The sequence below is a fragment of the Octodon degus genome, unplaced genomic scaffold (assembly GCF_000260255.1).
Source record: "Octodon degus isolate 3935 unplaced genomic scaffold, OctDeg1.0 scaffold00025, whole genome shotgun sequence".
NCBI classification, from domain to species: domain Eukaryota; kingdom Metazoa; phylum Chordata; class Mammalia; order Rodentia; family Octodontidae; genus Octodon; species Octodon degus.
The window spans coordinates 6748847-6766915 of record NW_004524601.1 but is presented as its reverse complement, the minus strand read 5'-3'; the positions used below and the strand labels follow the sequence as shown (position 1 = coordinate 6766915).

General features: G+C 38.1%; 1 pseudogene; it reads left to right on the top strand.

Annotated features, from left to right (window-relative positions):
- Positions 1-12690: 12690 nt before the first annotated feature.
- LOC111816054 lies at positions 12691-12831 on the top strand (annotated as a pseudogene).
- The last annotated feature ends 5238 nt before the right edge of the window (positions 12832-18069 follow it).

Below are 18069 nucleotides of genomic sequence, written 5' to 3'. Positions count from 1 at the left end.
TCATCAACAGCTATTTTGAAAATCTTTGCTCTGACATAATTGAAAACATAAAAGAAATGGACAGATTCCTATAAAAACTACAAATTACCAAAACTGAGTCGAGAAGATAGAAAAACTCACAATAACCTAAAAATGGCCAATGAAATTAAAAATGCAATAAAAAACTTACCAACAAAGAAAAGTCCAGGTCCTGATGGATTCGCAGCTGAAATCTACAAGAAATTTACAAAAGATATACTCCCAATACTCCTCAAACTGTTCAATGAAATTGAAAAGAAAACAATTCTCCCAAAATCATTTCTGGTGGCAAGTGTTATACTGATACCAAAACCAGAGAAAGATGCAGCCAAAAAGAACTATAGGCCAATCTCGCTCATGAACACAGATGCAAAAATTCTCAATAATATCCTAACAAATAGAATACAGCAAGAAGATTATACGCCATGATGAGGTAGAATTCATCCCAGGGATGCAAGGATGGTTCAATATACATAAATCTATAAATGTAATACACTGCATCAATAGAGTCAAATCCAAAAAACACATGATCATCTCAATTGATGCAGAAAAGTTTTTGCCAAAGTCCAACACTTACTCTTTTATAACAGCACTGCAGAAAATGAAATACTTTGAAGTTAATTTAAATAAAGAAGTAAAATGATATATTCAGTGAAAATTACAGTACTCTGAAAAAAGATATTGTAGAGGATTTCAGAAAATGGAAAAATATTACCTGCTCCTGAATAGGAAGAACCAATATTGTGAAGAATACCATACTCCCAAAATTGTTATACAGATTTAATGCAATCCCTATCAAACTACCAACAACATACCTAACAGACATAGAGAAATCATTTTAAAATTTAATTGGAACCAGAAATGCCCTAGAATAGCCAGAGCAATCCTATGCAACTAAGACAAAGCAGGAGGCATTACAATTCCTGACTTGAAATTATACTGCAAAAGTACAGTGATAAAATCTGCATGGTATTGGCAAAAATAGACCTGAGGATCAATGGAATAGATTAGAAGATGCAGATGCAAATATAAACACACTCAACCATCTTATCTTTGATGAAGTGACAAAATATGCTTACTGGAAGAAACAAAGCCTCTTTAAAAAATGGTTCTGGAAAAACTGGCACTCTACCTGCCAAAAACTAAAACTTGACCCAGGTCTGTCACCACGTACTAAAGTAAAGTCAAAATGGATTAAAGATCTAAATATTAAAACAGAAACACTAAATCTCCTGAAAGAGAAAGTAGGTGCAAATCTTGAAGACATAGGGATAGGCAAACAGTTCGTGAACAAAAATCAAACTGCAGTTTTGTTTTGAAATATTTAAAATATTTCAAATTTTAAAATGTTTAAAAGAATTAACAACTGTGACCTCCTCTTATTGAGAAGCTTTTGTACCTAAAATTACCAAGAGAGAGAAGACAACCCACAAATTTGGAAAAAATCTTAACTAATAAGCACTCAGACAAAGGTCTTCTATCTAGAATTTATAATTAACTAAAAAAACATTAGAAGCACAAAATTTCAAGGCCCAATCCAAAAATGGGCATTCAAGATGAACACACACTGCTTAGATTAAGAAATACAAGAAGTAAATAAATACATGAGAAAATGTTCCACAACACTAGCCATTCATGAAATGTAAATTAAAACAACAGTGAGATACCATCTCACCCCAGAATGAATGGGTATGATAAAGAAATTAACCAACTACAAATGTTGGAGAGGCTGCGGGGAAAAAGGAACTCTTCTTAATTGCTGGTGGGAATGTAGACTGGTGCAACCATCATAGAAATCAGTTTGGAGGCTTCTCAGAAAACTAGGACTGGTAATGCGATTCAATCCAGCTATCACCCTTCTGGGAATTTCCCCAACAGAATTGGAAATATCATATCATAATGATATATGTGTGTCTATGTTTATAGCAGCACAATTTGTGATATCCAAATCTTGCAAACAACAAAAATGCCCATCACATGAGGAATGGATGAAGAAGATGTGGAGTTGTTATACAATGGGGTATTATTAGTATTATTAGTATTATTTTGTGGAACTGGGGATTGAACTCAGACCCTTGCACTTGCCAAGCAAGCACTTATTCTACCAAGCTATCTCCCTGGCCCCTACAATAGAGTATTACTCAGCTATAAAGAATGATAAACTTGGAGCCTTTATATTGAAGTGGGTGCCACTTGAAGATATACTCATAAGTGAAATAAACCAGACCCATATGTGTAAATGTCATATAGTCTCCCTACTATAGAAGCTCAAAAGAAAAATAAAAATCGAAAGGTATAACACAGTTAAATGGAAAGAGAGAACTTAAGGATAAAATAACATAGAGAGAGAAAGGAAAGAAGTTAGGAAATAAGATATGTTATATCTAAGGCATTTGATATTCAGACAGATAGTGATGTTAAGCTTAACTGCCCCTGTTACAGTGTAATAATTTTTTCTTCATATTCTAGAGAGGTTTAAAGTTTAACATATTAAAACTTGATGGAAAATACCTGTTTCATGTTATGCCAAAGATGTTTGATATTTATTGATAGTGAGGTGAAGCTCAACTGCCTATGCTGTAGGGTAATAATAATATGCTTCTCTTCTGGAAGGTTAACAACCTAAATTTGCACAGCAAAAATTAGAGAAAAAGTAGGGCTGCAAGGATAGTCAACATTTTGGCCCAAGCCTTTCTAGCTCAGTGAAGACTCAGGACACAGGAGATCTTATACTGTAACAACATGTAACTCAGTTGTGTCCCAAATTTTCTGATCAAGGAGATTATGTGGCCACAGAGAAAAGTGATCAATGATGTAGAGTGTGCCTAAGGAGAGTCACATGGAGAGAAAACATTCTCTCAGTCTTTCACAGAGAGCAAATTAGTCAAGCAATGGCCGTGATTCATCCACATGGCTGACACTGATGAAGGTTCTAAAAACTGCAGTACAGGGTTTCAGGAAAAATCCTGAGGGGATTTGACTGACCTTGTCAGATACAAAAGTTACATTTCTTGTTATATAGGTCTTGCTTTATCTTGATCTTAACTATCCAGCCAAAAAGTATAAAAATGAAGTATAAAAAACAAAGCCATATTAATATGCTGAACTGTAAAATGCTCAAGTCAACAACTTCTGGCATTGCCAGTCTAATGGAAAACCCACTACTATTATGGACTACTGGACTATATTGGAATATTTTGCTGAATTCATGCATCTACAATATTTAAATGACAGTGGATTGCCCTTCTCTGACAAAACTAACCAAAAAAGGAGGATACAAATGAACGACCATTTTGTATCTGTATATTCAAAATAGGATAGATATACAGTTGCATTTTCTTAATTCAATGAATAGAGAGAGATGTTTTCTAATTGTGTTTGTGGACAGGATATCCTGTCTGCATCTTGTACAATGAATAACACTAAGACAACAATATGCAGTGTAGTTATTATTGAAACTGTGTTAGTAATCGGGTTCGAAACTGTGTTATTGCTATTTGTTTCCCAATAAAATTATTTTTAAAAATATCACTAGGCTACTCATCTAGATGTTTAACAACTAAATTTTTCAGACTAAAAATTATAGCGACAGATGGTTTTAAAGGATAGTCAATATTTTGGCCCTAGCCCTCCAAGTTCAGTGAGTACTCAAGACATAAGGGAATCTCTGCTGTGATTTCCTGTAAGTAAGTAGTGTCTCAAATTTTCTGATCAAGGAGATTATGAGACCACAGAGGAAAGTGATTGACAGTGGGCCTAGTGAGAGTCACCCAGAGAGAAAACATTCTCTCAGGCTTTCACAGAGAGCAAATTGGTCAAGCAAGCAATGGCCATGACTCATCCAGATGGCTGATATTGACAAAAGATCTACAAGGCACTATGCATAGTTCCAGGGTAAATCCTTATGAGATTTGAGTGACCTTGTAAGCTAGCAAAGTTATATTCTTTGTTATGTAGGTCTTCCTTTAACTTGATCTTAAACATCCAGCAGAAAAGTATAACCACAAGGTATAAAAAAATAAAGCTATATTAATATGCTGAGCTATAAAAGGTTCAAGTCAACAACTTCTGACAATTTCCAGATGTGCTGATAACACTACTATTATGGAGTACTAGTCTATATTGTGCTATTTTGCTGAATTCAAGTACCTACAATTTTTGGACTAGCATCAAATATGAAAAGGTCCTTTAAAGACTTCTCTAAATACAGCTTCTCTAACTGCAGTGGAACACACATCTCTGATGAAACAAAACAAAAAATCTGGACATGTTGGGAGCCATGGAAGCTAGGAACTCAATCAAATGTGTGCAGGCAGAAGCAAACCTCAGTGCCTAAAACAAACAAGTGCCCTCAGTCCTGAAATAAATATCCTGTCTTTAAAGATAAAGGGATTAGTCATTAGGAACCTTGTGTCACATATTACTAACTTTGCAAAAGTATAAATAAAATACCTTTTTGTTGTGAAAAAAAAATATATATATACTTATATATAATGAAAGGTAGTTGAGAAACTACTTCCTATATAAATGAGTTTCTTCTCCAAGTCTTCCTTGAGTCAGTGAATTATACTAATTTACCAGCTCCTTAAATGAGAGGCAGAAGTCATTCTTGCCTCCTTTTCTCTTCTGTTATTCCTCTGTTGAGAGACCAGTCAACTTTGCTAGTAGAAAACTACCAGTCTCAACTTCATACTCGTATTCTTCTCAGCACTACCCTACTCCACCCCAGTATAAATTATCATCCCTTTGTTACATAAACTAGTGAACTAATTCCCTTTCCTCCAACCTTGCTTATGCATTCATTTTATCTGAAAATTCTATTGTAACTCTTTTTTAGGAATGTTCTTAAATTTTTATTGATTGTTTTAAAAATAATTTTATTGAGAAACAAATAGCAATGAGACAGTTTCAAAACCTATTAGTAGGACAGTTTCAATAATTTATACATTGCTATTGTTTTCTTTAGTCATTATTTATAGTACAAGATGCAGACCTGATATCCTGTCCAAACACTATTAGTACAATCTTTCTTCTTGTTGAATGAAGAGAAATTAGCTGTATATCTATCCTATTTTTAATATACAGATAGAAAATGATCCTTCATTTGTATTCCCTTTTTTGTTTAGTTTTATAAGAAATGGGCATTCCATTGTCATTTAAATACTGTAGGTGTGTGAATTCAGCAAAATGTTCCAATATAGTCCAGTAGTCCATAATAGTAGTGGGTTATCCGCAGGACTGGCAATGTCAGAAGTTGTTGTGACTCATATATGGTTAAAAATATAGGGCCAGAGAGATGGCTCAGTAGAGTAAGCACTTCCCTGACAAGCGCAAGGGCCAGAGTTCAATCCCTGGTTCTGGAAAAAGAATAAAATAAAAAATAAATAAAAATATAAATGGTGAAATTTCTCCTTTGATGAAACCTACCAGGTTTCCTTCGGTGCTGTATTTTGCTAATACATTGGTTTTGAATATCTCTGTGGGTGACACTCCAACATCCCTCCTTCAGATCTTCTCTAGCCCACATCAGATTTTCCTGCTCCTCTTAGAAGACTATTTTAAAGAACAGACTGTTTTTCCAAAAGTTCCATGTCCACATGAAATGAGCAGGAGACAATGACATACACCTTGGTAACCACAGATCTGCTCCCTCACTACTTCTCACAATAAAATGTGATAAAACATCATAGTTTCCTTTAACTGCTTTCTACAATGCACTTATAAAGTAGTTCTTGAAGGAACTTTACAGAGTTAACATCTAAGAAATACAACATTTCATTTATACCAGCCACTCAATGATACTTTAGTCTGTCAGTGAAATAAAGCTTTCTCATTTATTCTGCTTTCAATTTCATATCTGAGTTTGAATAAAAAATAAGTCATTTTCACTACTAAAGAAAGCCCATGGAAAAGGGAATAAATCACCTTTCCATATAACAAGTGCTTCTGTATATACTGCATTCCAAAAGAGTTTCAAGTTTTCTGCTCAGTTTCAAATAAATTACAGATAAAAATCTTACTTTTTGGTTAATTGTAATAAATATACATACTAATAATTTGTTTAAAGGTATTAGACTTTCTTTAAAGCACATACTCTACAAGTTTCTTTGAGAAAAAGAACGGAGAGGTATTTGCCCTAATAGTAGGAATATTCATTGTGCAAATATAGTGAACCATTGGATTTCTATGCTTGCTTAATTGCTTCATAAAATAGATGCATAATAAAATTTTAGAAAAATCTGGACCCATGATAGGCAATAATTTTACTCCCATGCATAATTATTCAGCTACTTTTATTCATTGAGATAATATTGAATGTAATTGAACTTCTTTTGATTTGCTGGTTTAAATCTGTGGAGGACAATCAAGATAACACCCAAAGCCACAATGTTGTGGAGTTGAACAGAGAAGTCATGCTTAACTGATGTAATTAAGGTTAACCTTAACAAGGGTAGGTGGAGAATGTACAGCCAGGTAAATGTACTGATGCCTATAAAAGATAAGTGCTTAAAGTGAGCGTTCAAGAATTAAGTCTTTGGATTTGAGTAGAAATATAGGGGATAGCTATAACTCAACTCATAACTTTTTTTGTTGTTGTTGTGGTATTTGGGATTGATCCCAGGGCTTCAACAGGAGTTACATCTCCAACTCATTTTTATTCATTGAGATAAGATATTCCTAATTTATTAAGTTTTACAAACTGCACTTGGATATGTCATTTTCCTATTTTAGTCTCCTAGAGTTTGGGCTGACAAGTATGCACTACCAAGTCAAACTTGATTCATAATTTTTATATAGATAAAGAACTGCAGCCAATACTCGAGGGCTTTATTTAACTGATACGCTTCAGTCAGGTAGGTTTGCTTCTGAATAGTGGCTTGAGCCTTATTTGCTGATGCGTATGGATAAACATTCTCATTTGTAAGTTTAGTCTGTTCACTGAAAAAATAGAGAGAACTGTTACGTGGTCCTCGATGTGATTGAAGTCTTGTGAGTCAGCACTAATAAATGATTCGTTGTACAGTGAAGGGTTCAGGAATCTTCCAATAAATGGCAGATACCGTACTGCTGTGAATGCACCTATGCCATGTCCCACAGCGCTTTCCCTGAGGTTGGCGTGCTCCTGGGTCCTGGACTGCAGAAGAGTATGCAGAGCTGTGACGTTTAAGTTCTGAAGTGGCTATCATTGTCCCAAAAACGTTTTGTCTATTCTAGGATATTTACACTAACGGGAATACATACTTTTATAAAAATTAGAAGATTGGTTACTAGTTCGTAAAACACTCAGTCTTAGTGTCTGTGACAAATGTACCCATTTCTTCCCCTGTATGTCTATCCTGGGAGGACACGCAGACCCCGCATGGTGACCACAAGTCAGAGGGGGCCAACTTCATAGGAAGAAGCTGGGCTTACTGGTGTCAGCCCGACACCTGACAGGCTGAGGTGTGAAAATCACTGGAGAAAGATCTTGTCTCAGGCAAAAAGAGAGAGGTAATGAGCTGTACGGAGATTAAGAAGAAAGAATTATAACAAGAGAAAACATATTTCTTGTGAAATTAATAAATGAATATGAAAACAATGTCTCATTGCTTCTTGATAAAAATGCAAGTGTAATTTACTGAGTTTAAATGTTTGGTGAATCTGTAGGATACTTGATACATAAAAACTTTAAGGAATTTACGTAAACTGGAATAAAAGAATAATATAAACTGTCTAAGTAAGTGATGGTTTTAATTAATATGACAAAATTATCCTGTGAGTATTTATACAAACTACAAGGTAATTATAAATAAAATTGACTTGTAAAGTATTTTTTTAAATGTTAAGCACAGGGCCAGGGAGATGGCTCAGTGGAATAAGCATTTCCCTGGTAAGCGCAAACACCTGAGTTCAATCCCTGATTCCATAAATAAATAAATAAATAAATAAGTAAATAAAAATTAAAAAAAATGTTAAGCACAAAGAAATAGGAATGAAAATTTTACATTCTACATTCAAAGAAAGCATTATCACCTTTTACTGGAATTTAGGAACAATGTATGCAAAGGTATATTAAGTCATGTATTTTTTTCCCTTTTGCCACTTCCAAGGAAGTCTTCAATATTTTTGCAATAAATACAATGAAAAGAATAGATAGAAAAATACTAATCTTTGTATGGTTGTTCCTCAACAAGTAGGAAATACTTTTAATATCTGTTTAAACAGAAAGAACAATAAAAAAATTATTCCACTCTATCATGTTTAATATGAAACATACTCTGACCTTGAGTAGTTCTGAAACTTGTAAGTACATTGACTGTGTAGCTTAATGATTCTTATATTGTGAGCTAAGGTGTGTCACAAACTCTCCTGTGTTCAGAGGTGGGTTTGTCAGAAGTGGATCACAGGGTCACTGTAGTTGCCAGAGGATCAGTCCATTGCCTTCATGGCTGAATGTGCGGCTGCTAGGAGGCAGACCAGGCTGCAGGGGACCCTGGGCTGTGTCCTGGAGCGTATTTTCCAGTACCTGGTCTCTACCTCCTTTCTTCTTACTGCTTCGGGGCTGTCATGGAGTGAACACCCTTCCTGTACCAGACCTATGGCATCTCCGCCTCAGAGGCAGCTAACTGGGCAACTGGGAACCAAGTGGACCTCTCTGCTCCTACTTTTGGTGTTGAGGTACTGGGTCCTAGCGAGAGAAAATCTGAGTCATGCAGTGATAAATTTGTGGATTCTGATTGGACTTCCTTGGTATGTATTGGCTTCTACTTGTGCATGATCTTGGGAAAGTTGATTAATGTATTCAGAAAATGAAATTTTTAATGCAACTTATCTCAAAGTCTTGCTAAGAGAACAAATGGTTTGATATCTAAAATGCAGATTCTATCTGCAGTATGAAAATGCAAGACTTAATAGCCCTTTTTTTAAAGTGTTTATTGTTATGACATTGACATTCTAGAATTTTAAAATGTATGTTAGACTCATTACACCGGAAACACGATTTCTAAGGGAGATTTAAAGGGGTTAATACATCTGCTTAATCACCTTCACATTTTAGTAAATGTCTTAATGTAGGAGAAATAATACATCTATATATTTGTGTGCATTTAGAGACCATCCTTCCACATGCATAGAGACTCAATAGTTTTGTTTTACCTCTTCAAGACGTTAGGTTGAAGAGATTTCCAATTGATTTTTGTTTGGAAAGATAGCCTCCTCTCCTTGTGCTCACAGATAATTTAGCTAAGTGAATTGAAGAAGCATATTTTGCTCAAGAGTATTTAAATTGAGCTAATTTCATTTGCCTACAAAACATTTCATTGTACTTTAATGAGCCAACAGGTCTGACAGAAATCTACTATTTTTCAAATGCCTTCTAAAAGTGCTTTTAGACTGTTTGAATGTGGTTATTGTTGTTTTTCTAACAGCTGTGAAATTCAAAGATTGTGTTTCTAATATCATGATTAGTTACAAGCCATCTTACACTGCATTTATACTGGCTAGGATGAAAACTACACTGGGAAATTCACTAAACTGGACAATGAATGAAATATTTCTGGCCTATTTTTTTAAATATTAAGATTATTAATATAAAATATCAAAAACTTGTAAGATAATTGTATTTTTTTTTTTTTTTGGCAGAACCGGGGGTTGAGCTCAGGCCCTTGCGCTTGCCAGGGAGGCACTTATTCTTCTGAGTCATCTCCCCGACCCAAATGTATGTATTCTAACTTCAATGAGCTTTAGCAAAATATGATGTTGAGTGTCAAAACTTCCTGATGACCCCTAAAGCAGCGGTAACGTAGATGCAATGTGTGACACACAACAGCTCGCAAAGAAGTGAAAATTTGATTTTGTTTTGGCCAAGATACACTGCCTAAATAGTCCCTTAAGTTGGCTAGATTTTAGACAGGTTTCTTCTCGCCTAAGGCCTTTCTGACTTGACCTCCTTTTCATACATTCACTTTAGAAAACATCCACTTGAAAACTCCTTTTTGGTCCCTCTAAAATGTAAATCTTCTCTCAGCTTCTTGCAAGCAGAGTTTTCCCAAGAACCAGGAACCAGGTAGCACATCCTCTGATACCAGCACTCTGGTTATTTGAGCCAGGGGGCCTCAGGTTCCCGCTCAAAGGGGTCAATTTAGTGACTTGGTATGACCTTCCCCCCCCCCGGAAAAAAAATGTGTGCTCTGGGTTAAACTTTACCACAGAAAAAATAGTGGAAGTGATTCTCCTGATATATCCATGCCCAAGATAAACGTGGATTAAAATTAGAGAGAAATGACAGCCTGGTCACTTTTGAGACCCTCACTCCTTAAATTATCCAGTAAGTTTCCAGTAGCTTATCCCAGAACATAAATCTCTCCTGCCTTTTGTTGTTCTTTTTTTTAAGAGAAAAAAAAACAAATAAAAATAAAGACAAAAACAAAATAGCATAAAACAATAAAATTGGTTGTAATAGAGTTAACTTCATTCCTTCTTCACCACTGCAATAATTTTAAATAAGATTTTACTTTCCTGTTAACTTGTCAGTACAATCTTTCTTTGACTGTTTTGGTTTCTTATTCATTTAGGTTACTGTTTAAAATAAAATTTGACTATTTTTTTGGTACATAGTCTTATTACACAGTTCAGGCTTACATAGTGACCCTCCAGTCTCAGCCTCCCCAGTGCTGGGATTACAGGGGTGAACCAGCACCCCTAGTTTCAGTGGCCGGCATGGTATATTGTACCAGGGATCTAAGCCAGGTGCTTGCACTTGCCAGGCAGGTATTTAGGCTGCCAAGCTATCTCTGTAGCCTTTGACTAACATTAAGAATACTCTAATCCCATAAAATGAATCAGAGGATGTAACTTCATTAATTTTCCCCTTTTCTTCTTTTGATAACAATGAGAAATTTTTATTTTCAAAGTCTGGGTTTTACAAAAGGTGCAGCTTATAGTATTTCTCTGCACACATTCTTCCATGGCTGAGGGGCAACTATGGTGCTTTGTAATACTTTCCCGTTGATTCCAACGTAGAATGATTTCATGTTTGCTTTTAGTACTAGACAGCAAGAAGATAAAGCTATAATGTTTGAAAATTACACATCTACTACTGGCTAGACTTCCAACAATCATATATTATTTTCAAGATACAATGTTGGATTTAGAAAAAAGAAAAATAACTCCTAGAGAAGAGGTCACATGCACACATGCATGAAGAAGTGGAATCCCATCCCTTTAATGTTGCTGGGCATTGGCTTCTTATCTGTTACCTACCCTTTTTTTGCCCGCAGTTACATCTCGAAGTCCACTCAGAAGCAGAGTCTGTCAGAATGACTGACCCTGAAAGAGAGATGGGAAACCAGAGCACAACTAAGGATAACTGACACCTGGCTGTCTCTGAGTGGCGTGGCTATTGGAGAACTGAGGAGCACAGAACATTGGAATTTTTACTTGGCAAAAATCCAAGCCGTACCTAGGCACTGGGCAATACTTGGGTAAATTTCTAAATATTGCTAATTATATTGAAAAATTGAAAGAAAAAGAAAGACCCATTAGGCATGCATAAATAGAACCTGTGCTACAGATGTTAGTTTAGAAAAGAGCAGAGAGAAGCCCACAGCAATGTAGGGCAAAACAGGTAACATATTCATCTTGTTTCCTTGTACTCACTTCCTTCAAGCTAGATTTATGCTGTATTTACCATAATTTCTTCTTTATGTATCATAGATGCTCTTTGTCTATGTACACAGGAAGAATTCTGCTACCTACAATTCTTTTGGCTATACATTTTTAAAGATTAAAATCAATAGAAAATTGAGCTACACATGCACCAGATGACAAAACACCATCATCCATTGCATTCAACATTTGAATAAAATAGATCTTGGTGATTTGATTAATAGAATTCAAATTACGTAGTGGCCCACTAGAATTTTGTCCCTGGACTACCATTCTTATAGTCTCTCCATATTTGACTATAATACATAACATTGCAATTAAGCTCCAAATTAAGACACAAATGAAAACTATGAGTCAGGAAACACCAGTGTCAGAATCACATTTGCTCCTGTATTGCGACACATTCTTAAATGCTCCTAAGAGTATTGGAGAATCAAATAAAATTGTCATTATCTTAGAAGGAATAAAATTAATGTTTAGAATATATGCCAAGCGTAATTCATAGTGATGGGGTTAGACTGTTTGAAGGCATAGTGACAGAGGTGCAGTTGGCACCGGTATCAGCACCCTTTTGGCAATATTGACCAGATAAGGAAAGTTGTATGTGTGTCGGGGGGGATGGATCAGAGAGACACAGAGACAGAGACAGACAGAGAGACAGAGACAAACAGAGGTGTGCAGAGAAATGTCATGTTTAGGAGACTGAAAAACACAGAAAGTCCAAATGAATAAAAAAAATTGACCCTGGTTAGCCTCCTTTTAAGCTGGCTTTTTTCTTTCCTTTCCTTTACTGTTACTTCATAGCTATTTTTCCATTCATCATTCATTTGGTTTTTCCTCTGTTCTTGATTTGCAGAAGAGAGAGAAACAAACGACTTGCTGTGGGAATATTGCCCAGTGAAAAGAACTGAACGTATTTAAGCTGGGGATATAGTTCAGTGACACAGTGATTGGCTAGGAAGTACAAAGTCCTGAGTTTGATTCCTAGTACAAAAAAATTAAATTAAATTAAATTAAATATTTATTATGCTTACCTTGCAGGGGAGATACCATGATCAGGAGGGAGGCTTGCCCAGGGCAGGGCTCATCCATTGCAACTTCCCCAAATATGGGAAACTCAACTTCATAAATTGTGGTGGTGGGAGACGGTTTCCATACTGTCTCCTGTAAGGAAAAAGTACTTAAAATCATCATAATACTTATAAGTGAATATTCTTTAGATATTGAGCCTCTGAAATTAGGTTAAAACAGCTTCTTCAAAATTCAGTTTTTAATCCAGGGAGATAGCTCAGTAGAATAAGTGCCTGTCTGGCAAGCACTGGGTCCTGAGTTCAATCCCTGGTACTAAAAGAAAAGAAAGAAGGAAAGAAAGAAAGAGAAAATTCAGTTTTCAAATTCATCTTATCTCAGATCTATAACAGTCTGCCACGTGGCACCCACAGGGCGAGCCAAGCATGCTCTCTAACTTACTCATTTTATCTGTTAGTTTTCATACATTTGTCTCTTTCTTCCAGGTGTATCATGGTGCAAAGGAAAGTTCATGGGCAGCAGTGTCTGTCCTGGAGGGTGTGGGACCCGGGACTCTGGACGTGACTCAAGCAGCCGTGAGGAAGATGAGGGTAATGCACCACACGGCCCTGCTTCCCCGGATCTTTCTGAAATAGCGCCCACCCTGGGCCAGCCCACAGCCCTCCTTACCCCTCTAGCTAGTCGCGTGGTCCCCTAAGCCTCCCTGTTCCCATTTGTGCTCTGTGCAGCCACTTCACTGACTCAGGTCCCCACGCCGGCCAGTCTCAGGTGCCCTGCGACTTCCCAGATGTCCACCCCTCTCTCCTTTCCAATGTACCTCACACATCCCTCCCAAGCAGCACCACTTTTCTGTTCTGACATTTGGTTTAAAAGCCATTTGCTTTTGGTATCCTATGGTGATGGATATCACGGTCACTGTGAGTTCAGCTATGCAGTTCTTTTTGAATCTTCAAACTTAGCACAGGGTCTAGCAGAGTTTATTGAACAATTTATTACAAGAAAATGCAAACACAAAAGTAACTTGGCGGTCCTCGAGATAGGCACTGCTGACCTTTGCTGCCTCTGCAGTTTTCCTCCTAATGCCACGGCGGCTCAGTTGCGTTTTACATCCTGGGTCTTTGTAAATAAGGCTCTCAGAAACTTGCTGACTCTACTTTTTTGAAAACAGTAATTTAAATTTGTTTTCTTGATATGTAATGATATATAAACGCTGCACAATGGCAATGCTGTGTGTGATGCTTTATCACACACTGTTCAATATATAAATCAAGTGAAACATAGCTATCTCTTTAAACATATACTAATTTCTAAACGTGAAAACATTCTGACTTTTGGGGAATATGTAAAGTATCATCACTATCATTGGCTGCTGAACCCAGCAGGCTGCCCAGGAGCCTCCCTCCCGCATTGACAGCGCCGTCCTCCTCCGAGGGTGAGCGGTAACCCCACCAGGAGGACAAGGGTTGAAGTTGGCAAAGGAGATGGAGCAGAAAGCAGAGGAGCCCACTACAACAATTTGTCCTTGAAAATCTCAAGCAGCCATTTGACGCAATTACTGAACAACTGTCAGATATTCATTCATTCCGTCTGGTTTCAACTGCAGCAGCCGAAGGCACTCTGGGATGGTGACAGGCTGACTCCAAAGAGGCATTTGAGTGACTGAGAAAGAAAGAAATGAGTTCAACAGGAAGTCTTGACACATGTGATATGATATGAAAAATGTGCATGTGCCAGTGTCGATGGATGGAAAGAGCAATGAAGGGTTGGAGGAGGCACAGGGGGGAGAGGGCGACGAGAGGAGGGCTTCACACACACGTGGCAGGAGGGGGGAAGAGATTGTCTGCTGACGAACGAGCCTTTCAGTGTGACAGATTTTTACCAGTCTTTCAAAAGGTTCAACAGGGAATTTCCTAATATCAAAGTTTCAATGCAAAATACAAATAAACAAAGCTGAGTAAAACCCCTTACAATATCAAAACCAACATTTTGTGATGTCCCTTGTAGAAGGTGTCATGATGTACCTTAGGGGAGTCTCAGCCTCATGTGAGTTGAAGGAGGAAAAAGAGCAAATTAAAATAATTCCCACAGGTCAGCCCTGCAACATCCTAACTCCTAAGACAATGGAACATGAGAATGGCTAAGAACGAGGGCCTAGCCGAGGCTCGGGAAGAGGAATGGCTGAGAATCCAACACTCCCTGATGAAATCCTGTGTGGCTTCCAGAGGTGAGACACAGTAAGCTTCCCCTTCAGAAATCCCAGGATCACTGCCTGGGGGTGAGACTTGGGCACCACGTTCTTAGTAATTCCAAAGTTAATTCACTCCTGAAGGTCCTGCTTCAGAGCCCAGTTTGTGCAAGTCATTAACAACAGTGTAAGAAGAGGAGAAGGTAAGGTCACAGCTATAGTGGGATCTTCCTGCGCTGGTTTCACTGAGGCTTCCTTGGTGTTCCATGGGAAAATTCAGTTTTTAATTATCAATTTATTATACCTATGAAAGTAATAAACTATACTTTGAGACCATTAGTCAAGCTGCTTTCTTTGAACAAAAGTGACATAAATATTTTTTTCTATGAACTTGGTATGAATTAACTCTTCCAATAAAACAACATGAATCATTAATAACTTACATGTTTTAAATAATAGGAAACATGATGCAAAGGGGAATAAAGTACTTTCCACAAATTCAATTAGTAAATGACATAGTGGCACCTGGGTGGGTGGCACACACCTGGGAGCTCAGAACTCCAGAAGTTTGAGGCAGGGAGGGACTGTAGAATCCAAGCGCTTACAAGGCACACGACTCAGTTTCTAATAATTTATTTAAAATAATGGAAAATTCATTTGTGTTTTTTTTTTCTGATCCAGGGATCAAATTGAGGACCCTGTACTTGCTGGGCAGGTGCTTATACCACTGGGGTACTGCCCCTGTCCCCAGTAATGGAGAGTTTATTCCAAAATCTAAAGGAAGAAATGAAAGAGCAGACATATCTCACAATGTACGTCTGTCAGAGAACTAAAAAAGGATTCTTTAGCTGATTGCATCCTGAGGCATACTGAGTGCTTTATTATGCAACAGTCTGAGACAAGGAAGGGTGGGAACTGAAATTCTCCATACTAGAGGAGACTTAGAAACTTTTTCAGTTACTGCTAAATTTAAATTAAATGGAAAGATATAAACTAAATGGGAAACACACAAATAGTATTATTGGGCCATACTGTCTGAGAAAAGCTTTTCATAACTTACCATGTTAAACAGCATGACACTGCCAGGCAGATAATAGTAGCCTTCTTTATAAAAGAATTAACAGAAGAGGATTTTACAGATAAAATAATTCACCCGTTTTGTGCAGACAGTCATTTCCAGATTTCCGTTCATTTCTGACTCCCGAGCTTTTGCTCCTCTCCCCGCCTCCTGTAAATCATTGCTCCTTAGATTAAAAGGCAAATGGAAAGAACTAGTTAAAGGTGTTAATTGACTTGCTAGCATTTATCAAATGCTTCTTGTGTATCAAGCGCTGTATGTGTTAGTTTTCTCTCGTTGAAGCAAATGACCTCAAAACTGCCATAAAATATGGCAGCTGTATTACCTCACAGCTGGACAAGTCAGAATTCACAATGGGTGTGCGGGGGCTGAAGTCGTGGAGCTGGCGGCAGCCTGTGTCTCCCCAGGGCTCCGAGGAGATGCGGTCCCTTTGTGAGGCTCCAGACTCGGGCATCGTGCTCCACTCCGGGCCACTGTCGTCCCTCCCTGCCTCCTACACCACGCAGTGCACAGAAAGCTGAAAGAGAAAACAGTGAGTTATGTGGTGGAGGGGAAGATGTTCACATATTTAACCAAAAAAAAATATCAAATAAAAGTGAGATGAAGAACTGTAACACGACAGAGAAAGCAAGAAGGAATAGTGGCCCCGCCTGCCCTGGGAAAGCTGGCGCCCCTCCACAGCTCCGCAGAGAGAAAGCTCTGTGCTCCAGGGGAGGATTTGGGCTCCGGAGCTTCCACCTGACTCAGTATCTCCGGAAACTCTGTGTTGCCTCCGCCTCGTGGATCTTTCTTTCCTTTGCTCCACTAGCTTCACTGCAATGGCAGGCAGCATCACACCGGCCTGAGCGAGGCCTATGGTCCTAGGGAAATGGGCTGGTTCACACAGAAAAACAAATACAGCATTTGGAGATTTCTGATGCAAAATCAGTTGTCCATCACAAAACCCACCCAGTATTAAAGGGAAAAAAGGCTCAGTCAACTTTTATGAAGTTCTTCCTCCCTTCCCCTTCCTCCCAACCGCTCTCTCCCCCCTCTTTCCCCGTCCTCCCCCTTCGCTCCCCTTTCCCTCCTCTTTCCATCCTTCTGGCCCCCCTTCCCTCTTCCAACCCTGCCCCTTCCCTTCCCTCTCCTCCTCCTCCATCTCATGTTCCAGCTCAAAGTCCTGATTCCACTGCTGGGATCTAACCCAGGGTGTCACACACACAGATCGAGTTCTCTACCCCTGGGCTACACTGCCACCTGGTGAGATCTTTATTAACCATGAAGACTAACAAAAGTCAATAGATTTGAGGAACACTGTCAACATGAAAGGAACAACAAAGAAAACAATAGGAAACAGACCCCAAATGAGAAGACTTCAGTTATATTACTGTGAGCTTTACTCAGACACATAAGAAAAGTCACCAAACATTTTTGAAAACTAAAGAAAAGACCATTCAGAAATCAGGAAATACACTTAGGCACTCCAGAGCCATCACTGATCTTAAAGCAGAAGAAGTTTCTTCTGAAGCATAGAACGAAAGACCAGGACACAACCAAAACTGAAGAAAAAGGTAGAAAATCAAAATGACTGAATATTCAGAACTAGAAGGAGAATGGGGTTCATGTTAAAGAGCAACATAGCAAGGAAAGGTGCATCTACAAAGGCCAAGCAAATACGAATCGCATAACTTGACCAATTAAACCAAAAATTCAGAAGAAACTTATCCAAACTGCTGCCTCCCACCTTGCCCCAGTCCCATTTCATTGCTGTCAGGAATCTTAGATATGAACAGGAGTGGTTAGCACAAGGGATGAACGGTACCATTGCTTCAGGAGAAGAAATTCTGACCGGCACTGCTGTGAGGACTCCTCATTGAGGATGGTGAGCAGTGTTCCCAAGGACAGAGGTGTGCAGACCTCCAGCAAGGATGCTGCTTGGCCAACTGTGCAGCATCAAGAGCCAGGCAAGTGCAGAACCTGGAGAAAGGAAGAATTCTGGAGCAGTGCTGGGTCTACACGGGCCTAGGGGACCAGAGTGTGGGATGAATAGGCAGCAAATGTTAGCAAAACAAGAACACAAACTCTGTGGAAATAACTAAAGAATCGGGAACACAGACTCCTTTCATATATA